General features: G+C 44.1%; 1 protein-coding gene and 1 long non-coding RNA gene across 13 annotated transcripts in view; one reads left to right on the top strand and one right to left on the bottom strand.

Moving 5' to 3' along the window:
* The window catches only part of FHIT (fragile histidine triad diadenosine triphosphatase), a 1,482,405-nt gene extending 1,465,410 nt beyond the window's left edge, over positions 1–16,995 (top strand). For 11 of the 12 annotated variants that reach the window (XM_082639705.1, XM_082639702.1, XM_082639708.1 and 8 more), the window contains one exon: positions 16,143–16,995. The gene's annotated coding sequence lies outside the window, so the exon portion shown is untranslated. Of the gene's footprint in view, positions 1–15,715; positions 15,993–16,142 lie in introns of those variants that run through there. The other variant, XM_082639712.1, reaches the window with a different exon arrangement.
* The window catches only part of LOC309814197, a 348,892-nt gene that overhangs the window by 82,640 nt on the left and 241,902 nt on the right, over positions 1–24,350 (bottom strand). The gene's annotated exons all lie outside the window — the stretch shown is intronic.

Consider the following 24,350-nt stretch of genomic DNA (forward strand, 5'->3'; position numbering starts at 1 on the left):
GTGTATACGTAGACACGCATACACACACTCTGCACAGTAATATGAGGAGACAAGTCAATATAAACAAGGTTAGAATCCCCAGACACAGCCATTAAAATAACTGTGTTTACTTTTTTGGGGGATAGAAAGGACCGGGTTGAAAAAAAATTCAGCAGAAAGCTGGAATCTATTAAAAGTACAGAGATGATGTGAAAAAGAACCAAATAGAAATTCTATAACTGAAAAATACAGTAGCCCAATGAATGAATTAAGCAGCATATTTTTTACAGGCAAAAAAAAGAATTAGTGAACTTAAAGATGAGCCATATGAAAATATTCAGAATGAACCATGAAGAGATGAAAGGAGAGTGGGAAAAAGTATGAGAGGTCAGAAGATACAGAACATTCTGAGAAAATCTAATAGATACTTATGTACAGTTCCAAAATAGGGTTCTCGTGGAAGATATACTTAAAGAGATAATGGCTGAGAATTTTTCAAAACTGGCAAAAGTCATCAATCCAACTATTCAAGACCACACCAAACCCAGAGTGGGGGGTATAGAATATGCACCTAGGCACATCATGGTAAAACTGCAGAAAATCAAATCCAAAGAGTAATTTGTTAGATTTAATAGTAAAAAGAAAAAAAAATAACTTACTTTCAATGGAGTAATAATTAGACCAAAGACAACAACAGAAAAATCAAAAGACCATGGAATGACATCTCTAAAGAGCTGAAAAAAATAGCTGCCAACCTAGATTCCATACCCAGTTCATATATTCTTATAGAATGAAGATGAAACAAACATATTTCCTGACAAAAGCTGAGAGGATTCACCACCATCAGACTCATACAAAAGGAATTCTAAAGAAGGAGAACTCAAGTAGAAATTGGAAACAACTTTGAACTGAATGAAGAAGACTAAAACTTGTGGATGCAACTAAAGATGTGTCCAGCGGGTGATTTACTTTTAATTATGACTCATATGCATTTATTAGAAAAAAATTAAAGGTAAAAGTTAATATGCTACACATCTTTGTGGATACTGCAGTCATTAAAAAGGAGAAGAGCATATAATGAATAATCTTAGACCAGTAAGTTTGAAAATTGGGATTAAATTTATTTTTCTAGAAAAAAATTCAGTTTACCCAAACTGACACTAAGTGAAAAATATGAATAATTTGATAACTATTAAAGAACTCAAACCTGAATTAAAACCCTTCTCACAAAGAAAATGTCAGGCCCAGATAGCTTTACTGGTGAATTCTACCACATAATTAAGAAAGAAACAAGAATCTGAATAAGATTCTCAATAAGAATCTTATGACTGGTGGAACAAATTCTGCCAGAGAAAAGGAAAAAGAAAAACCTCTCCCACTTCTCAATTTGTTGTATGAGTTGCCTTACACATATACCTGACAGAAACATAACAGAAAGGAAAAAGATAGACTAATTGCACATGGAAACACAGATGCCACCGTCTTAAAAGGATACCCTATAGGTAGACAGATTAATTGCAATGTGTGTGCATGATCTATGAAAAGAATAACACATTAGACTAATCTTATGCCTTTCACCAGACTAATAAGGGATAAATGATAGGATCATCTCAGTAGGTGCTGAAAAAAAGTTGATCAAATTCAACATCCAACTTCATAAACATAAAAGTTCTAGAAAAACTAGAGCTAGGAAGGAATCTGTACTTAAGGATAAAATGTTGAACACTATTCATCTGAGACTGCTATGAGATAAGAATATGCACTATTAGCCCTGCTATTTCACAGTGTACCCAAGGTCCCAGGTAGTACAGTAAGGCAAGAACAATAAATAAAAGGATAGGAGGATTAGAAAGGAAGGAATAAAACTGTCGTTACTGGTATACAATATGATGCATGCAGAAGACTCAAAAGAATCTACTGAGAGACAATTTAAATTAATCAGAAAGCTTAGCAAGGCCTCTGAATATAAGATCAACATATGCAAGTTTCGAATTTCTTGGCCATTGTCTTAGCTCAGGCTATCATAACAAAATACAATAGACTGGGTATCTTAAATAACAGATAATTATTTCTTACATCTGGAGGCTAGAAGTCTAAGATAAGGGCGCCAACATGGTTGGGTTCTGGCGAGAGCCCTCTTCCTGGCCTGTAGCAGGCTACCTTCTCACTGTGTCCTCCTGTGGAGAAAAGCTAGTGAGCTTTAATCTCACTCTTCTTATAAGGACACTAGTCCCATTGTGGGGCCTCTACCCTCATGATCTCATCTAAACCTGTCTACCTCCTAAAGGCCATATCTCCAATTACTATCACATTGGGAGTTAGAGCTTCAACATGTGAATTTGGGGGGGACACAAACCATCCATAAAACCACACAGGGTATGAAAAAATTTAAAGTTTATATTGATATCAGAATTCAAATGCCTAGGAATAATTAAAGATATGCGAGCTTCTAGATAGAAAAGTAAAATGTTATTGAGGCATTAAAGAATTAAATAAATGGAGACATGAGTGACTCAGTTTTATAAAGACTCAAGTCTTCTCAGATTTACCTATAAATTTAATGCCATAATTTTTGGTGGTGGTGGTGGGTTTTTTGGGTTTTTTTGGTAAAATTGGAAAAATTAGTTCTAAAATACTGATGGAAAGGTAGCCAGAGATGATTAAAAGAACAAGACAGAAGTATAGGAGGGCTTACTCTAAAGGATATTGACTTATTACAAGGCTACAAAAGTTAAGAGAGCATGGTGTTGGTACAAGGACAAATAGAGTAATGGAACAAACTAGAAAGCCCAGAAACAGATCCAGGCATATATGAACACTTGATATAAGATAAAAATGATATCACAGAACTATGGGGAAAGGAAAATCTTTTCAATAAATGGTTCTGGAAAAATTGGATATCCATGTAGAAAACTAATGAAACTATACCCTACCTCATATCATATGCAAAAGTCAGTTCCAGGTGGATTATAATTCAAAATCTGAAGTGCAAATTTAGAAGGGAATATAGGAGAATATTGTCATGGTCTTGCTATAGGGCAAGACTTTTTAAATAGGACAGAAAGCATTATTATTAAAAAAAGATTGATAAACTGGACTACATTCAAATTAATTTGGTTTATCAAAAACATCATTAAGAGAGAAAAATGCAAGATACAGAGTGGGAGAAACTATTTGCCATGTATACAACCAATGAAGGGCCAGTATCCAGAAGATAATATTTTTAAGGAAAAAGAAAAAGAAAAAAATGTATAAGCCAATTAGAGAAAGTCAACAGCCTAGTAGAAAATACAAAAGGATTTGAACACACACTTCATAAAAAATAGGTCTCACAATGGCCAGTAATCCTTAGTCATCAGGGAAATGTATACTTTAAACACAATGAAATACCACTATAATACTCACCACAATAGTCAAAATTGTAAAAGACTGACAATATCAAGTGTCTGCAAGAATGCAGAACAACAGAAACACAAAAGAATACATACTGTGTGATTGCATTTGCATAAAGTTCAAAAACAGGCAAAACTAAATTATAGTGTTTAGAGATACATTCATTTACAGGGTAAAACTATAAAGGAAAGCAAGGAAGCAATCATCGTAGAATCAACCCAGTGGCTACCTTTGTGGAGGAGGCAAGGAGCAGCTTGCGACTGGGGAGGGGAGTGTGGAGTGAGAGGGTGGAAGGGCTGGCAATGTTCTGTTCCTTGTCATGGGTGGGTGGCAAGACACATTGGCTTTGTATTAATTCTGTAAGCTCTATACACGCACACACACATACACTTTTCTGTATATGTTATATTTCACTGTAACAAGGACTAAAAATAAATCAGATAAATGAAAACATTTAGATTAAGGACAAAAGAAAAGGAAGGAAGAGATTGACTTTAATGTATGGTTTAATTGCTGGCTGGATATTCAATTATTCCAGAATAAGTTTAACAGAAAAGAATAATTGCCGCATATATTTTTCACAGACACTCCACTACTGAAACGGAGCAGGACCCTATGGTCCTTCCCCAACGTGTCCTCAGCCTGCCTTCTGTCTGTGAAAAAAACTTCAGCCGAAGAATAAGTTTAATCAGACAAGTGAGAAAATGCAGAAACAAAGGGAAACAGTCAAACAGGACAAAACAGTAATAGTTCAGTTAGTAAACAAAGCCAAGAACCTTTAGTTCCTCCTCAAGGGCTATAGATAATATTCACAGCCATATCCTGTGAGCTGTCTTGTAGATACTGAAACCCCCAGGAGGTGGGAGAAGTCAACTACAATGATGACTAGACTGTAGCCATGTTAGAAGGTGCCACAATTCCGAGAATTGGCCTCAAGGAAGTGGGAACAAACCGACACTGGAACTGAAGATTAACTGTACTTAAAACAGTCAAGATGACACTGGTCAGACCACCCCGTGACCAGTTTCAAGATGACTGTCGGAGCTGACTGTGCTGTTTCTGCATGTAGCCCCTTCCCCCTCAGCCTGTAAAAGCTCTTGCCCACTGGTAATGGCGGGTGGGGCGGGGGGAGTTGGCCTTTGGACAGGAGTCCGCCTCCACCCCCCTCCCCCCACCCCCATTTGCCAGCATCCAAATTAAAGCAAACTTTTCCTTTCCACCAACCTTGCCTCTTTATTGGCTTTTGAGCGGCGAGCAGCTGGACCCCCGCTGTCAGTTACACTGTTACATCAGAGAGTCGATTCTCCTCGTCTTGGCCATGCTCCCTGACTTTAAGGGACCACACTGGCCTAGAAGATCATTATTTCAGGAACTGAGGAGGGGAAACCACCACAGAGGATGCTTCATTATTAATGATTCTTAATGATACCACTTATGGAGATCTCATTATGGGCAAGTTATACCAAGCGCTTTGCAGGCTTTATTTCAGTTAAACCCCACAACAACCCTCTAGTATTGTCCCAGTGTTCACATGTGGAAACTAGGCCTACGGTCGCTATAGGACTTTCCCAAGGACTCTCAGGTTATACGTGGAGAGTCTGGGCAACCCAGGCAGTCTGACTCTGGAGCCCACACTTACATTTACACTACAACTGGTGGGTCTCTGTATAGAAATGTCCTCCTCTGCTTAAATCCTAGCTAACTAAAGACAAGAGTTGTACAATGAAGGTGAGGTGCAAGATATAGCTTACTCTTGCTACTTCACTAACTTCAGGAAAAGTACCAATATTTGGTGATTTCTGTGCTGGGGGCTTTGCACAGGTCACTTTATCCAATCATCACAACCACTCTGCCAAAGAGACAGTGCTTTCCCTATGCTGTTTCCCTATGCAGCAATGGCTATGGGCTGAATATTTGCCTGAAAACTAAAATTGCATTTGATGAAGAGGAGTGAATCACTGCTAATCCATGGTGGACCATAACGCATAAGATGTTGCATTCCTGGAATCAGTGAGGACTCCCAAGGGCTCCGTTCAAAATCTTTCAGTTAGGGTTTCCTTTAGAGATCGGGGGTTTTCACCAAAAGTCTGTAATTAGCCCTTGGATTTCAAAACATTTAGAAAACAGTTGAGAGAGTCAAACAGAAAATAGGATGCATGTAGCAGACATGGGACTTTGGAACTGCCAATCTCTTCCAAAACCACAGTTGTAAGCATGTGACTCCGGCTTGGCCAGTTAGAGAGCTTCTCTACCGTTCGGTGTATGGACATAGAGAGAGAAGCCCTGGAAGGGGTGATATAGACTAGACTTCAGGCTACTGTAAGTCATCCTGCTCATATTTGGAGAAGTCTGATGCAGGACAATCCCCCAGAGGAAAGGGAGACAAAAGATAAAGGGAGGAGAAGAATTGTCTACAGCCACCCCATCCTTCATAGTTAAAAGGTTGAAAAGGGACTTTTCTCTGGAGGCTCATTTGAAATGGGGTTTCCTTACTTGGCATCAAGAGTCCTGGCTACAACTTGGGCCCAGATTGCCTGCCTCCTAGAGGAGCTCTTTAACCTTGAGGTTCTAGAACTCAATCACCAACTATTTGTTGAGATCCCACTTGGAGCCCAACACTGTCTGAGGCACAGTAGGTGAAGTGCATCCCTGCCCCAGAGATGCTGATGATGAATCTGAAGCAACACGACTGATTGAAGAACAAGCAAGCGTGTAACAGCATTCTGCGCAAGTCGGCAGTACAGCGTCAATCCTACCTGTGGCCAAATCGATTTCTCTACCTTAACCCACCATAAAGTAGTTGACTTTGTGTCAGTTGTGTCTACCACCCCATGCCCACAGACAATTACATGCCCTCCAAGAGCCAGCCCCACGGTCTCGGGTTAGCCAATCAATTTTAATGCATATTTAAGAGATTTTTCGAAGTGTGCGAGTCCTTGCGTAAGATGATAGATCATGTCATAATTAAAGCATTAGAAAAGCCCAGCTGAGGATTCTCTTTCCACCAGCAGATATCTTTAGGTCAAGAAGGGCTATAAAAACCGGCACATCATTTTCATTCCTTTAAGATAGGCAAAAAATGGCTTTGAATGTAAATAGACGTTCTTAGCAATTTTCCTCTAAAGCTCCATATCGTGTTCCAGTGAGGCTCCAAAAAAGTTAAGAATTGTGGGCATTCTGAGCTGCAAGCTGATGGGGTGGTATTGTTTTGAAGAAGTGAAAGCCCATGATATTTCATGAATCATTTTTTAATTAGAAATAAGCCAGAGTCACAGATAGTTATGGGAAAGGGAAGCTTTGTAACAGGGCTCCCCTTACAACTCTGCCCCTCTCTTATCTCTCTGGTGACTCCTGCAGATTCCAGAGTTATCCATTTGGAAAAAGGAATATGCTCAAGGCAGTGAATCAGCATTTATCTGTGACACCCCTATCAAGGGTTTGCTTTATACTCTCCTTTCAAGGATCTGTTGTCTATCTGAGCAGGTTTTTCTTTTTTCTCTCTTTTTTTTTTTCTTTTTAAGTTTGAAGATCTTGTTTGTGGTTAATTTTTATTTCTTTAATCCTTCAAAAGAATGACACTCAATGGAAATGAAAAGTAGTGCAAAAGTTTAAAAGAAAATTATTTCCAGTAAAACCTAAGAACTCCCCTCATTCTGGGTAAGGTTTCATGATGCTGCAGTTAAAAATATAGCTTCTTTATATAGAATATCTTATGTCAACTGTTGACCTGACTCTTAAAATACACATCTATACCCTCAAACTCACCCGAGGTCATACAAAAGAATGAACATATTAAAATAGGAAATACGTTAAGTTTATGATCCTTTTAAATGGGACATCGGATCATGTCCCTCCCCTATACTTTGTAAAGCCAACCAGGACCTCATCACAGGAGGCCTTGCAGGCCACAGAGGACTCAGGATAGGACCCAGTCTCATCTCCCCTGACTCTGCCACACACTCTCGCCTCCAGCTTTCCTGCTTCATGGCGGTTACTAGATTATATCAGACAAGCTCCCACCTCCGAGCCCTGGCATTTTTTTGTCCCTCCTGCCTGGAATTCTCTCCTTTCCTCCCTCCATTCTGTATTTGACTGAAATGTCATCTTCTCAGAAGGGCCTTCCCCAAGTTCCCAACCTAAAATAGAGCCCCATTTCCTCCTATCCCTTAAACTTGCCTTATTTTTCTTCATAGGGCTCACGATCACCTGTCATCATATTATAGAGTTATTTGTTTGTCTGTACCTTCCACTAGCAAGTAAGTGTCCGAGGACAGGGCCATTGTCTTTGGCACTTAGAACAGTGCCTGGCATCTCAGGGGTGCTCAAAAACACTGAGTGAATGAATGAGTGACAATATTTCTTTAGAATCTAGACCTTTCTCTGGGCCAGGTACTACACTAAATACTTCACTTGTATCATCTTTAGTCCTCATAACAACTCTATGGTGTAGATGCTACTATTTTCCTGGCATGTAGATGATGGAACTGAGGCACAGGTGGGTAAAGTAACTTGACCAAGGTTGCACAGCTAAAAAGTCACAGGCCTAACTTGAGCTCAGAGCCCATGCTCTTAAATATTAAGTCAACCCTTTAGATACTCCCAGGGGTCCCCCCACCTCCAGAGCAGCTTCACTGTGTGCTCTCCCCAGAGCCCGCACCCCAGGATACTGTCTTAGAGCAGTGCTGTCCAATAGCAACAGAATGTGAGCTACACATGTCCTTTTACATTTTCCAGAAGCCATGTTAAGGACAGATTAAATTAATGTTAATAATATGTTATACTTACCCAGTATATCCAAATTTAATCATATCTTTATAATATGAAAAATTCCTAATATAAAAATTATACAAATATAAAAAAATAATGTGATATTTTAAATTCTTTATTTAGAGTAAGTCTTTGAAGGCCGGTAGATACTTTAGACTTTCCGCCCATCTCCATTCAGACTAGCCACGTTTTTCAGTGCTCATTAACCATGTGTGGGTGGTGGCTACTATGCTGGACATTGTACTTGTGAAAAGGGGTGATCTCTGGAGTTAAGGAGATCTGGTTCCAATCCTGCTCTTATTGTGTGACTTTTTCCCAGCTGTTAAACTGGGGTTCTGATACCTACGCCACGGGACTGAAGTGAAGATTAAATGAGTTTTCCATATGTAAGGCTGCACATCCCTAGCACAGGAGCTGGCCAATCGATGCTCTGGACAGATGGCTTTCCCTCCCACCCAGAAAAGAGAAGCTCTGAGCACAGCCTTCAGGGCCTCTCTCCTCACTCCAGTTGAGCCCTTTGAGCCAGTGCCTCTGCTTCCACTGTCTGCCAGGGGTGGGGAGGTCTCCAGTGGGAAAGACACTGGCTCGAGGCCTTCTCCCCTGGACCATCTGCCTGAGCTTTGGAGAATAGGTGAGCCTCCTAGCCCCCTTGCAGGGCACATTTATAGGGCTCTGCATTTCCCCAGGGGTCTCTTCCTGGACAAAATAACCCTTAAATCCCCAAGGTGAGCAATCAGCTATCTCTCCTATCAGCGGAAGAGAAAGTTTCCATCTCCCTACTGAGAAAAATCCGAGACTCCGAGCATCTTTGGGCTGGAAGGGAGTTTAAAGAGCCATTACTTCAACCTGTGGTTTTACAAAGGAAGAAACTGTGGTCTAGAGAGCAGATACAACTTGCTCAGGCACACACAGTGATGGTACAGGCTTAAAACTAGACCCTTTGTGTTTACAGTCTATCTGAACACACGTAGAGATGGAGCCATAGAGATTTCCCTATATGGGCAGCTGACACTGCTGTACGGGATACGTTCATCTTTGTCTTTTCACAATCTGCATTTCATTCTCAGCACTAGAAACTCGGGAGAAGCAAGGTAGTGTGACATAGTCTCTATTCCCAATAGCCTTCAACTGTGTTTTCTTGCCAGTTTTCAACCCTTGATCTTTTGGTGCCACATAGAACTTGAATGTAATTCACGTTAGCCTATTTGTAAGTAATTGAAGTAAACCATAACTTATTTGACCATCAGTTTCATAGCATTAAAATACAACATTAAAGATGTCATCTCTGTTTTTCTGGGGGGGCCTCTCACTGTTGTGGCCTCTCCCATTGTGGAGCACAGGCTCAGGACGCGCAGGCCCAGTGGCCATGGCTCACGGGCCCAGCCGCTCCGTGGCACGTGGGATCTTCCCGGACCGGGGCACGAACCTGTGTCCCCTGCATCGGCAGGCGGACTCCCAACCACTGCGCCACCAGGGAAGCCCCATCATCTCTGTTTTTGATGAGAGGCTCTGCTTCAGGTAACAGACTTTTACCCATTAGCCTAAGGATTTTTTTGGATTGTAATCTCAGCTTACATACAAGGCAAATGGAACGCAGTTCTATCAACTTCAGTGCCTTTTAAATGGTGGAAAGGAAAAAACATAATGACCCCATTAGGCTGTTAAATGTGCTGAACCCCTACAAATTCTCACCGTCACGATCCTTGAGTATTTGTCTATAATCCCTCAGCAAATATACCTTTTATTCAACTACAGAGTTGTAGACACTCCAGACACAAGTGCCATTAATTAACACACTCAGCAAACTCTCAGAGCCATTAATTATCAAAGGTAGCCTGTTCCACGCTTGGCTCGAAAATTCTATTATAACAGGAGAGCACAACTAGAGCGAAGGAATATGCTGGAGGAAGGTCACCCTCAAAAGCACGATAAGAAGAAGCTGCCAGACAAAGTAAATGACAAAGCACGCAGGCCTCTTAGCTTTTCCTTTGCCCCTTGGAGGATTGGAAGGAAGGGAAAGTGTTTCACATTGTAGGGACTTTCGTTCTCAAAATTAGTTTCGTTCGTGGAAGACGGAAGGAAATATAAAGTAATCCTTTTTCATTTCCACTGAGTCATGGGGAAAAGTAATATCAGCTAAAGATTTAGAGACAAATAAAGGCTGTTCTTCATCAACTCCGTCAGAACCAGGAAGCCTTTTAGGGAGAGTCTTTGCAAGGCACGGATATAGGGACATGAATGTCCACGGACCAAACAGGGAAGACAGAAGCCTTACTGCCTTCCAGTGGGACACAAGAACATGCCCACGAGCAGCACGAGCTGCCTAGGGGTGGGTTTGCTCTGCTTCGTCTCCCTGCCAACACCTAGCCTCAAAGCTTGTGTAGCTTCATTTGCCAGGACACGAGGGGATCAAAGAGGAGATAAGCCCTGCCGGGCTGCCTAAATCACTCACAGCCACAAGCGCTGGCATCATCTTTCTTGCATGGTCACTATTCTTTTTTTTTTTTTTTTAACATCTTTATTGGAGTATAATTGCTTTACAATGGTGTGTTAGTTTCTGCTGTATAACAAAGTGAATCAGTTATACATATACATATGTTCCCATATCCCCTCCCTCTTGCGTCTCCCTCCCTCCCACCCTCCCTATCCCACCCCTCTAGGTGGTCACAAAGCACTGAGCTGATCTCCCTGTACTATGCAGCTGCTTCCCACTAGCTATCTACCTTACGTTTGGTAGTATATATATGTCCATGCCTCTCTCTCGCTTTATCTCAGCTTACCCTTCCCCCTCCCCGTATCCTCAAGTCCATTCTCTAGTAGGTCTGCATCTTTATTCCCATCTTACCCCTAGGTTCTTCATGACATTTTTTTTCTTAGATTTCATATATATGTGTTAGCACACGGTATTTGTCTTTCTCTTTCTGACTTACTTCACTCTGTATGACAGACTCTAGGTCCATCCACCTCACTACAAATAACTCAATTTCATTTCTTTTTATGGCTGGGTAATATTCTTTGTGTTTGATTTATCCCTTCAAAGAGAAGAGTGACAATGCTGAGTCTGTGGCCACTCAATAAGGACAGCCCCGGGGTGAGCCCCAACCTCGCCTCAGGGCAGAGGTCTGCATCTCCCCTCCTGAGGGGGGCTGGCCACATGGTGCCCGGAGCTGTTTTCTGTGCCCCCCTCAAGGTGACAAATGTGGAGGATTGGGAAACAGACCCTGTTTAAAGGGAAGTTAAGTAACACCCTCTCATAGTAGGAAGTTGTGTTATTGATTTGCATGTGTAACCAGCCACAGAGGAACAGTTTTGAGTGAGAAAAAGTGCCGGGAAGTTGCCCTGCTCTCTTGAGCCCATCCTCACATCACTGGGTTTCTGGCCACTGCACTTGGGCAAGGGTAACCCCTTTCTGGCTGTTAAATGGAAGGATAATTGCATCGCCTCGGTTCATAATCAGAGTGGCTCTCTGATCCTTCCCATTTCTTCTCCCCCAGCTTCTTTTTTACCCACGTACTGTAAGAGATTGCCATCAGCAGCTTTTGTGGTCCAATTTCTGAGACCGGTTTATTAAGAAAAAGCTGAAAAGCAGGGGTCAGGGGTGCCTGCCCTTAGAAAATGGCTCACCTTGCTTTTGCTGTGAGCAAAATGACTTTCCATGGCTGTCTGCCTGTATCTCGAGCCTGCTACAAACCAAGAGTTACTTTTTAAAAAAAAAAAAAAAAGAGCTATTACAGAGGAATTTTATGTTAGGGTCTCATAGCTTTGTTTTGTGGGTGAGTGTAGTTACTTTGTTTTAAAACCATTTCTGTGTCAGCTTTGGGATGGATGCAAAACTAGTTAATTTATTCATCCTTGTGGGCAAGAGGCACTACCTGTGATGGACAATACTTGTCCTGTACGTGTGGCTCTGCTAAGAAGGCAGAGGACAGACAACCTTAGTAGAAGTTGAATATTTGCCACTGAAGGCTCCTGAAACCTGTCTCCAGCAACTGAATTGCTTTGGGCCTTCGGAGCATTTTACTGGGAGCACACCCTGGAATTGAATGAAGAGGGAGACAAGCTTGGAGGCTTCGCCTTCACACTTAATAATTCCCTGCCAGTCCAGGCCACACTCCAGATGGTTAGATCAGAATCTCTAGGGCTGGGGTGAAGGCTTGGCATTGTTTAGACCTCCCCAGGGGGTCTAAACCTCAAAGCAGCCTAGGTGAGAAAAACTACTTTAAAGAAACAGGAAGGCAGATTGCGTTTTTATGGTCCCCAAAGCTCCTTTGACACTCTACCCAGGTAGATTACCTGGGATCAGCTCCCACCCAGGTTCATCTTTAGAAAGAGAGACAGTGATCTGTTTTCTTAGCTTCAAGACAGAAGGGGCCTCCTCCCCTGGGCCTCTAGGATGGAGAGGGACGGGGTTTATAGGGAAGAGTCTCCTTCATTGACACAGTAAGAAAAGGTTCCCTTGAATATACGCAGAGGGTGGTTGGAACTGTTGGAAACAGAGGACTCTGCCTGATGGAAGCCTGATGATGCCCGCATGTTTAAGGAAACATTGGTGTGGTTCAGTTCAGACCCTGGCTGGGATCCCCTGGCCCCCTGCTTTTGCCCTGTACTTACTCTGGACAACAAACTGCAAATCGACTCCAAAGACTTTCCTGAAGGTTTCAGGGAGAGATGGGCGAAAGGATTACAGCCCACACAGCAGATCTTACTCAAAACTTACTTACATATATATGTGTTAGCATACGGTATTTGTTTTTCTCTTCCTGACTTACTTCACTCTGTATGACAGATTCTAGGTCCATCCACCTCACTACAAATAGCTCAATTTCGTTTCTTTTTATGGCTGAGTAATATTCCATTGTATATATGTGCCACATCTTCTTTATCCATTCATTGGATGATGTACACTTAGGTTGCTTCCATGTCCTGGCTATTGTAAATAGAGCTGCAATAACTAACACACCATTGTAAAGCAATTATACTCCAATGAAGATGTTAAAAAACAAACCAAACTTACTTACGTCTTCTCCACCGGACTGTTTTATTTTCCTTCCTAATTCAAAGCTCCCCTCTCCAAAAATCTCTTCTACCCTGCAGAGCCACGGGGCCTCCCTTCTGTCTCCATATCCTGCTCTGTAAAGCCAGCCCCTGCTCTGAGCTCCGTGATGCCACCTGTTCCTCCTCCAGCGTGGCCTTGCAGGGGGAGGGGACAGTCCCAGCTCATCTTCACTGTGTTCCTTAGGAACACAGAAATACTTGAAAAGCACGTGTTCAGGGGGATCAGTCAAACCTCAGACATTCTGGGCTTCTGTTCTCAGAACTCCAAAAGCCCACATTTTCTGGACTGCTCACCCGGCACCCGATTATCTACTGCCTTGCCTCACCCTGTGTGATGGGTTCCCCCAAATGGGCTGGAAGCACCTCGAGGATCTCATTATTCAACTCTGCACCCTCCTTAGAGCCTTCTTCATGCTTCAGTAAATACATCTGTTGATACGCCCACATGGCATTGAAAACACCACTGCGTAAAGGTGAGATCAAAGGGAAGTGGGGACCTGAAGGGCACGTAATACATGTAGTCCAACCAGAAGATGGCAAGGTGAGTCCACTGCCCAGATGTGCCCTCTTGGATAATGAAGCCGAATCTCCCCCCTTGTAGCTGAGCACTGACTTTCACTTGCTTTGCCGCTCGTGGGCCTCTGCTGCCTGGTGGCCTCTGCCTGGCAGCGCAACACAGAGAGTAAGCAGGGATGAGGGAAGCAACAGAGGCTCACACTGGTGGGTCCTTCTGATGCGGTAGGCACGGCTCTGAGTGCTTTACGTGTGTTCACCCACTCAGTCCTTCCCGCAGCCCCAACCTTGCACATCTTACGTCACCCCCACACACACGCAGCCAGTAAATGACGCGGCTGGGCTTCTGCCCCAAGTCTCAAAGTCCGACACGTTCACTCGCTGTGCTCTGGCAATGAAAAGCGGACTCTGCTTCCCACAAGCTTCCAGGCTAGCTGGAGAGAAGGAACTGCTGAAGACAGAGCCTTAAGTAGCCAGGCGGACAGCTTGAATGCCAAGGCCATGTGAGGCATGCTTTGCAGAAGCATCAGAAGCAGACTGACAGAAGGCCTGCTCAGGAATGGACGCACAGGCATCCAGGGAGATTCAGAAATTGCAGGGCTGGTGTCGGGAAGGGCGGGTGAAGGACATAACACAGGGCCACAGTGTTCAAAAGACCAAAAATAAAACCGAGGGAGACTTCTCCTAGGACATAAATCTGCCCTCGACAGGTGAGGCGGAGGAAAAGAAAGGGCACATCCATTTTCAGGCCTGCACAGGTGCCTCTGACTCAGAGTCAATAATCGTTCAAGGACAAGGGCAATGATGAATGACCAGGAGATGACGCACGTGTGCAAGCAAGAGGGGTGGTGCTGGGAACAAGAGGGGAAGATCCCAGCGTCACACAGGAATGAGACAGGCCCCCTTCTGCAGGGGGTGGGGAGGATGCAAACTGACTGGTACCCACCCCCTACTTTCCACGCCTCACTTACAGACATCAGTGGACCTGGGGAGGCGGGGAGGGGATCCTGAACCGAAGTGGGAAGGCTGAAGCAGAAGTGAGTTGGTTTCTGTGTTCTGGATCCTGGAAGGGAGCAGATGTAATTCCAAAGGGATGCCCTGCCTGCCCTTTGCTCTCTGGCCTTCTTAGGACCTTACAGAAAAAGCATAGCACTAGACTCACTAAAAACTCACTCCATGAACCAGAGGCTGAAGTGTGTGCCCGTGTGTCCTCACCCAATGGGGTTGAATGAGCCCGTATTGAGCTATTGAGCATATCCTTGAACTACACACCAGAATGCGCAGGAAGCTGGGGCTTTGCACCTTGGCCTCCCAGGTCTGTGTCCACAGTGTTGAACTCAAAGCCGTAAATAGCAAACAGTAAGTGAAAAGCCATGTAAATCTTCACTGAAGTCTCTGGAAAACCCTGAAGGAAAGTCCATTTGTGCTTCTCCACAGTGGTTCTCAAAATCTCTTCATATATCACACCCATGGTAGCTGCCCCTAATGTCTCCTAAGAGCCCTTTCTTTCAACCTCCCCCCAATTGGATGAAATCTAACCTGTAAGATTCTGCTCTTTCCCCCCCTCCTATTTAATTTTCCCTTTCCTGGAATGGTTTGCCCTTGTAATGTCCTCCAAGCAAGTTAGCGCCAGCTAATCCAGCTCCTGACCACACCCACGTTACTAATCCCAGTAAGTAAGGCCCAGAAGCCAATGCTCCGGCAGCTTCTCCTTTGGGGTAAAGAGAGGGTATCAGAGCTATGAAATACATTTCTATGAGCTAGGAATTATCTTTTTTTTTTTTTTTTCCGCAAGTAAGATTAAAGGGCTTCCCCCACTTTCCTATTTTATAAGTAGAAGTCCTTTGTTTTAGGCCTGGCCTAAATCCTTCAGGTAACTTGGCCTTGAAGCAAAGCTGATTCTGCATGCTACATACTAGCTCAAGAATTCCCCCGATCCAGGGGCGGGTGCCTCAGACTCATATGGAGGCTTGTTAACAAGCACAGATTCTTGGCTTTCTCTCCACAGCTGCTAATTCAGAATGTGGAGGACAGGCTAGAGAAATCTGTGTTTTTCTTACAAGCTTACCAGGTACTTCTGATAATGTCTATGTTTGAGAATCTATTCTTATCTAATTCAAGGTCTGAATTGGCTTCATTTTGTATATAAGACTTGCGTCCTTAAAACAGATTAAGAGACCATGCGGTTGACCTCTGGGGCCTAGGCTGTGGGCAGAAGCCACAGAATAGGTGAAGATCCAGGGAGTATGGGCATCAGCAGGGCTGGAATCCACCTATGTCACGCCACCGGCCCACATATATGGCTTCGTGTAACATGTTAATGGCAATCTAAGAGATCGGCAGTAAGCAAATTTACATTTTGTTTATTGCCATGATTCAAAAAAAAATGCTATTTGTTCTAACTGAATGTCTGGTTTATGTTCTGTCATTTCCAGGCACCAAAGGAACTCAAACAAATCCCAAGGCATAAGGAAATGGGGCTCGTGCTTTAGGACCCTGCGGCACTGAAAATGAAGCTACGCAGACTTTATTACATCCTACAATTTGACAACCTTTTGCACAGCATTTTATTATGCTTGTGGAAGCAATCGGGGTTATGTTTCAATCACAAGGACTGACAGGCTGCCTTCAAAACGACGGCACCCGTGGCCCTTCCACACTTCCTTGGCTATGTACTTAGAATAGAACCTTTTCTAAATTGTCCCTTGGCCTGGATGGAAATAAAATGATAGTTAAAATATTTAGCTTGCATGTTGGCTAACTTAAAACTTGACATTTGGGGTCCTCTGAAAGGCACAACTGAGGATGTTGATCTCTCAGATCTCCTGTGCTTCCCCTAAACCAAAGGTTTGTTAAGGCTGAGAGAAGATTTACAGAGTTTCTTTTGTGGTAGGTAAGATAATAGAATGAGAAATGTCCACCTTTTCCTCGGTTATATTCTCCTCCTGCCTTGGGTGCAGAGCGGCAGAGCTGAAAGAGCTTAAGATGGCAAAATTAGCTTCAGGAAACTAATAAACGTGTAATGTGCTGACTGGACACTGTTCTGGGCTGCTGGAGTGGTAGGAATGTAAGGAAAAGAATGGGAAAGCTCTCAAAATTGGTTGAGGAAACATGCCCCTTGCCCGTAACAGTCAATTTCTTTAAGGAAGGATGACAGAAGTAGGCTCTTCTTTCCTCTGGTAGATTAATAAAAACAGGGGATTCGAGTTTACAGAGGAAAAGATACAACACGCCAAGAGCACTGCTACAAAGAGCCCAAAGCAGGACTTTTCTTTTTCACAAAAAGCCTCCTTGAGAATCTCTTGTGGCTTATGGGCTACTCCCTGACCCCAGCACCATCTCCAACATATGGTGTGTTAGTTTCCTGTGACTGCTGTAACAAATCACCGCAAACTAGGTGGCTTAAAACAACAGAAATGTGTCCTCCCCCACTTCTGGAGGCCAGACGTCCACAATCCTGCCAGGCTGGGCTCCCTGCAGAGGCTCTGGGGAAATCTCGCCTCGCTGCTGGTGGCTACTGGCAGTCCTGGAGTTCCTTAGCATCCTCCTAATCTCGGCCTCTCTCTTCACACTCCTCCTTTTCTCTCTGTGTGTCTGTCCTCTGTGCATCTCTTATAAGGACACTTGTTATTGGATTTAGGGCCCACTCAGATAATCCATATCCAAGATACCATTTACAGATTCTAGGGATTGGACATGGACGTAGCTTTTACAGAGGGGCCACCATTCAACCCACTGCTTTGACTGTTTTTCCGATACAGGATATGCCAGCAGACTGAGCATGACTGAACTGCATCTGGTTTCCAATCTTCTTGTATGTCCATGCCAAAGCCTGAATTATTCATTGTTGGCAATGCCTTCTTGAGACTGGGAAGCCTTCCGGTTCCCAAGCCTAGCTGAAAGTAGAAAAAGCACTGCAGTCTGAACTGGATGTGTTCAGAAGATAAAATGCCAGTGAGGGAAGATGGCAAATACTGGTAATTTCCCCCAGCTCAAGGGTTGCCCATTTGCGGTCCACAGAAGAGCCCTAAAAATACCAATTTCTTTTATCCCCAGCAGGTCAAAGACTGACTCCAGCTCAGTTTCAATAGCAAATGTCACCAGAAGCCCTGGCCCCTGCCTTCAGGGCTAATTCCACATTTCACTTATTGGCTTTTGGTCAAAGAAGTCAATAAACAGTCACTGATGAGACAGTTAGCTGAGTCATACTGGAAGCCTACTTGCAGTTTTGTTTTCTGTTTTGCAATTAAAACCCTACAGGAGCCGCATTTCTGCCTGTCCTCCCATGGATCTCCTCAGTGCAGTGTCCTGTAACCCTGCCATGGTTGGGAGGCTGTGGAGGCCACGGGTGAGAAGGGTGGCCCTGAAGCTTGACCTCCAAGCCAGCCCCACGAGCCCAAGCTTAGCTGGAAGGCACAGTAACCCAGCAGGGACTGTTTACAGTGCCTTTTAAGAGGTGTTTCAAGAACTAACAAAGCCTACCGATACTAATAGGGAAAAACCGGCTATGACTCCATTTGCTAAGGTGGGTCTGCTCTGCATGGAGATACTACAAAAGGCAAATGTAAGGTAGACAGCTAGCTACAAATAAACAGAATTTGATCTCAGTGCAGAATTCAGCTTGTTTTCCAGGCCCTGCATTTAACATATCCTAGTCCAGAGGTAACGAACTTCAAGTTAAAGCCAATCAGGCTACTCCAAAGCATCTCCAGTAGGTTTTTAGAGTTATTTAACACTGCAGAAGACTTCTTGCCTGGGCTAATTAAGTGATTAGTTTAGATGGATAGTAGATGAACAAAGGGAGTATGGGGCAACTACAGCTCAATACCAACTTAATGGTGCTGACTTCGACCGAGAGGAGCAGCATGGGTTTAAAACTGGGCTTAGCTGCTGACATCAATGTTGTCAATGTTTCTCTCCTGCTATAGCTGGAATGTGCTTATGCAAAAGGACTCTTACAAATGGGTGACCCTGCTTGGCTTGCTTGGTCAGACAACTCCATCATAAGGCACAGGTACCATTTTAAATGAGTGACATTCACATCTACCTCCCAGAACTGTGTATATCCAGCAACCCAGTGGCTTGGTGTATGGGAAGCAGCTACCTCAAAAACCCCACTGTGGTCATGTTACTGTTCAAAATCAAGTAAAGTGTAAAAGCCACATATATCTGTAGCTTTGGAAGCTTGTTATCAGCCTACCAGTGTCACATTTTCAGGAGAAGGGATGGGGCAGGGATTCAGCGTTCATTGTGTATCAACCATGGACCATTGACCTTCTGAGGCAGGCAATACGAGCCTGGTTTTACAAACAAGGAGAGATGATGATGATGATGATGGTGGTGGTGACAATGATGATGACAACGACAATTGCGATCATAGCACTTAATATTTATTAAGCATCTACCATGAGATTATGTTCTGGGCATTTTTTTCTAGGTACTCTATATATTTTTAACTCAATCTTCACAACAACCCTATCAGTAAGTTCCATTATTATCCCATTTTACAGATAGGAAAACTGCAGCACAAGGATGTGCCACTTGCCTGTGGTTACCCAGTTAATAAGTGCCAGATCTCAGATTTGGATTTGAACCCAGATGGTGTGAATCCAGAATCCATGATGACACATTCCTGGCTGAGAGGCAAACCCAAGGCAACCAAACTCTGAAGTCCCATCTCCCCACTGCCCTGACTCTTATCCCAGGGAAAGAGCCTGGTGGGGCTATTTCATTCACAACTAAAGACCAGCACAAAAATATTCCCCAGCACCATCTCTTTATCCCTCTGGAGAGCTGGGCTTTGTGTATTCATAAAGACTCTCACCAGCTGATGCACGGAGCCAACTGGCTTCAGGAGACAGTGGCTCCACATTGGAAGTCAGCCCCAAAGAGGGAAGGGATGTCATTGCACCAAGCGCAGTTTCCCCAAACTTCAGTCCTTCACGACCTTCCCAGCCTTCAACATTTCTGCCGTAGCTACATGATACCTATGTTATCTGCCTAATATATTTTCTTTTACTCAGTTCTCTCTTACTTACACGTGTTCAAGGGAACTTAACAATCACAGTAGCAAATGGGAAACCAGTATCCCTTGCCGTAAATGGAAGCTAACCACAAGGATGAATATAAAGTTATTAAATTCTAACTGCACACAGTCAGCTGCTGAGAGCCCTGCCTCTGGGGCCTGCCTTCTCACTTCATTATAAAGGGACGTTAGGAAGTGACAGAGAGCTGTGAAAACACACCAGCAGCAGACAGGGTCCTGCTCCTTGAGGACCGATAGGGAAGTGGAAAGAGAATAACTTCTCACCTTGTGACTGGATGGTTTTTTGGATGTTTTGTCCGCTGACCCCTGAAAATCGTCTGCTGCCCCAGCAGAGATCTGCCTCCCACTGCGGCACCTCAGACCCAGCTGCGAGCGGCCTGGCTGAGCCCCATCAGCCAAAAGGAGGCTCTTCTGCAGCTTCCTGTGTACCGGGCACGTCCTGAATAGGGGGCAACTATCTCAGGTTCAGGTGCCTCAGGGAAACAGGCACAAAAATCAGGGCGAGAAAAATGATTACACTGTCACAGAAGCAGAAGAAACTTCCAAGGTAAAGTGATCACTGAGGAGTGTTTCCTTTGAACAGAAATGCCTTTGATAGCGCTTTCCTCTGTTCTCCTGGTATTTTGTTGCAAGAATGAATAAGCAGGAAGAAACAAATGGGCACTTTTGTGTTTTACCAGAATCTAAAGTGATGACCCAGTTTCAAGGGGGAAAGATCTCTAAATCTCCATATCCATTTAAGGAAAGAAAAGGGGAGGGGAGGGGAGGAAGAGAAATAAATCCAGCAAGAGGGTCCGGTACCATGCCTCACCCCTCCCCCTTCCCCATATCCAAAGATCCTGGAACACTCTTGTCTTAAGTAACCTGAGAAAGTCACTACATCCCCCTCCTCCCATTCTTCTAACCCAGGCTTCTCTTCTCTGGCTGACAGCGTCCCTTTTTGGTGATGTAAAGAATGTAGATAGTGATAAGCTTTAAAAACTTACTGCATGGCCATTTTAAATAAGAAAAATGTCAGACCCAGCCAAACTCTCTTCCCATACAGTACATGGAGCACCCGGACACCACTACTGACAGTCATTTTACATGATGGTGGGGATGATGGTAAAGCTCTTTCCGTGGAGCAAACAGGTGCTTTACCTCCAACAACCAGTGAATCCTCACAGCAACCCAGTGAGATGAATCCTATTATTCTTCCCATTGTACAGACTAGGAAATTGAGGCTGGAGAAGTTCAATAACTTGCTCGAGGTCATAGAGTTAGTAAGTGACAGAATCCGGCTCACACCTATGTCTGTTTTGCCCAGAAGTCTTGGTCTTAACTACCATGCTCTGTTGAGTCTCTGATGGAAATGAACTAAATATTCATGATCATTTCTATATAATTATCTACAATTAATTTTATGTAATTAAGGCCAACAGAGAAACTAATAGAAGCCAAACCCTTCCCTGAGGCTCTATTGACCCAATGTTAGTTTGCAAAAGACATAGGAGCCTGATAGCTTTCTCAGATTAAAATCTTATTTCTCCTCTCTGTGCATATTACAGATCAAGTATGAATAAGGACAATCAAATCATAGTAATTGAGGTTTACTGAGTACTTATCAGATGTCAGACATCATGCTAAGTGCCTCCCATGCATTCTCTCTCTCAATCCTCACCCACCACCTTGTGGGACAGGTGTTGCCCATGAGAAAACTGAGGCTCAGGGATGTTAATAACTTATTCAAGGTCACTCAGCCAGTAAGGGGCAGAGCAGGACCGGTGAAGCCAGCCAGCTCCCTTCAGAGCCCACAGGAGGATCTCGTAGAACAGGAAGATCAAGGAGCACATGAGTTAGGAACACTGCACTTTCCTTTTCCAAAATTGCAGTGATGGATGAAAGGAGCTCATGGAAACTTCCTGGGCACTTCACCCCTACTAGGCCTTTTCCTAGGCAAGTCATCCAGAGCAAAGACCAGCTAGAGATGAGCTCTTCACCAGATTTCCATGCTTTCTGCACTGCTGCTTGAAAAAGAGAATGCCATCTTTTAGGGTCTCAGGGAGGCTGTCTGTCTACAGCAGAACTCACCCCTAAGTCAGGGTTGTCTGTGTACACGACTCAGGAAGGTTTGGAGAGTAGGGGGATCCAACAGGCTTCCAGAATTAGTGTTCCGGAAACTCTTTAAAGTATCCACCCTATACATTTTATGTTTCCTGATCTAGCTTCAGTGTACAGACTTGGATTACTTTTTACTGTTTAATTGTGCAGAATGAGAAGCTGCTCCACCTAAGATTGCTTTAAACTGGAATGCACAAGTTCCAGAGGGAACTTGCTAAAGAAATGCACAACCCAGGGCCTTCCCCTGGGAATCTCATTCTGTTGGTCTGGGATAAGGCCCAGGAAACTGCACCACGACAACCAAGCCCGGGAGACTCTTCTATGGGTGTTCAGAGAGCACAGGCTGACCAACACTGCTTTAGATCTCTTCCCTCCTTGGGGGTATAATCCCAAATTCAGATGTTTCCTCCTGCAGCACATCTTCTTGGACCACCCCCACCCAACTCTGCACCTCAGCTGTGACATGTCACTGTCACTGGGGCCTTTCAACTTTTTTCATCTATTTCATGAATAAGTGAGTGAGAGATACGGGTAGAAAAGGAGGGAGGAGAGGAAACAGAGAGAGACTAAGCTCTAATGACATGGTTTGAGCTTCCTGGATCTAGCTATACATGATACCAACAGACCCTTGGACTTTCAAATTATGTGGGCTAAGAAATTCACTTAAACAGAGACTAAGCAGGTATAGGACAGAAAGGAATAAATCAGTAAAACAGACAAAGGAATAAACAGATGAACGTGCATAACACCATTGTTAAATAAAATGACCTAATCCCACTTACCTGCCTCTGTGAGGCAGCCCCTCTGTGTTCCCATCACCACCATTGCCATTACTTCAGTCTAATTCTGTGGCTTAAAATGTCCAGGGTTCTGTACCCCAGGGAGCTGTGAGTATACAGCTGATGACTGTGCTTCCTCAAGGATGACCGTATCAAAAGTAAAGAAAGAAAACCAGAAATTGTATCATGTCGCCATCTTTATGTTTCCAGTATCAGCAGCTGATTGACAGAAAAGTCCCTGCTGAAGCCAATTCGAAAGTGCCTGGCTGGTTCGAATTTTCCTGCCAGAGGCTACGGCGAAGAAAGGAAGTGAGTCAATGGAACCAGATGCCCTGTGGCTTTTTACTGCAGATTAGAACTGGGAGTCTGGCAGGGGTCTCCTTACAAGTGTAAAACAGTGAGGGGCTCTTTGTGTCTCTCACCATCTCTAAAAAGCTTTTTTAAAATGTCTTGGGCTTCCCTGGTGGCGCAGTGGTTGAGAATCTGCCTGCCAATGCAGGGGACACGGGTTCGTGCCCTGGTCTGGGAAGATCCCACATGCCGCGGAGCAACTGGGCCCGTGAGCCACAACTACTGAGCCTGAGCATCTGGAGCCTGTGCTCCCCAACAGGAGAGGCCGCGATAGCGAGAGGCCCGCGCACCGCGATGAAGAGTGGCCCCCGCTTGCCGCAACTAGAGAAAGCCCTCGCACAGAAACGAAGACCCAACACAGCCAAAATAAATAAATAAATAGATTGTCTCCTATTTAAAAAAAAAAAAAATGGCTTGCTTTCCTCCTTTATGCTTTAATATTGGACCCCATGTTCCCTGGGATCTTAAGGGCATGAATTCCCATTGTAACCTTCTGACTTTTGTTCCCTGATGCCAAATTGTTCTTTTGGAGACAGAAACAGGATTGAAAGCTGGCCCATGGACCCAGAACATTCCTGGCCTGGTCTGAACGCACAGCTGCTGTAGACAACAAGCCTAGGTTGACTCTTTCTCCTGGGAGTCAGGAGCTGGATCGGCAGAGCATCTCCAAGGGTCTGAGGCCACAGTCAGCAGCTATCCCAAGGCTGAACTCTGTGTTCGACGCTTCGCACACATTCTCTTGTACAACTACCCTCTTAGGTTGTCCTTCAGCCCATTTCACAAATGAGGAAAACCAAGCTCACAGGGGTTAAGTGATTTCTCCGACATAACAAAGCAAACAAGTGGCAGAGGCTGGGTGTGAGCCCGGCTCTATGGGACTCCAAAGCCTAAGATCGTCACCAAAAAGCCTGGAGGAGCCAAAATGAGCAAGCATTTAGGGACAGGAGTCGGCAAACTATGGCTCACTGGTTGAATCCGGCTACCGATCTTTTTGTAGAAAAATTTTATCACAACATGACTATACCTGTCATTTACATATTGTCAATGGTACATTCCCTCTACAAGGACAGAAGTGAGTTGGACAAAGAACTTGTGGCCCGCAGAGCCAGACATAGGTACTAAGTGCCCTTAAAAGAAAAGGTGTGCCAACCTTGGTTTAGGACACTGAACTTGGGAATCAGTCTGACTCAAGACACTTCCCCTTGTCAGCTGTGTGTTCTCCAGCTGTTCTCACCTGAGATTTGGGGCTCCCAGGATCGCTGGCCTGAGGGAGCCCATAGTGAGAACTGAGTGAAACTCTGCATTTCAAGCACCTAGCATGCTTAGCAGGTATGTAAGGAAAGACAGCCTCTCACTTGCCACACAAG

This window comes from Mesoplodon mirus, assembly GCF_964341445.2.
Source record: "Mesoplodon mirus genome assembly, chromosome: 12".
NCBI classification, from domain to species: Eukaryota; Metazoa; Chordata; class Mammalia; order Artiodactyla; family Ziphiidae; genus Mesoplodon; species Mesoplodon mirus.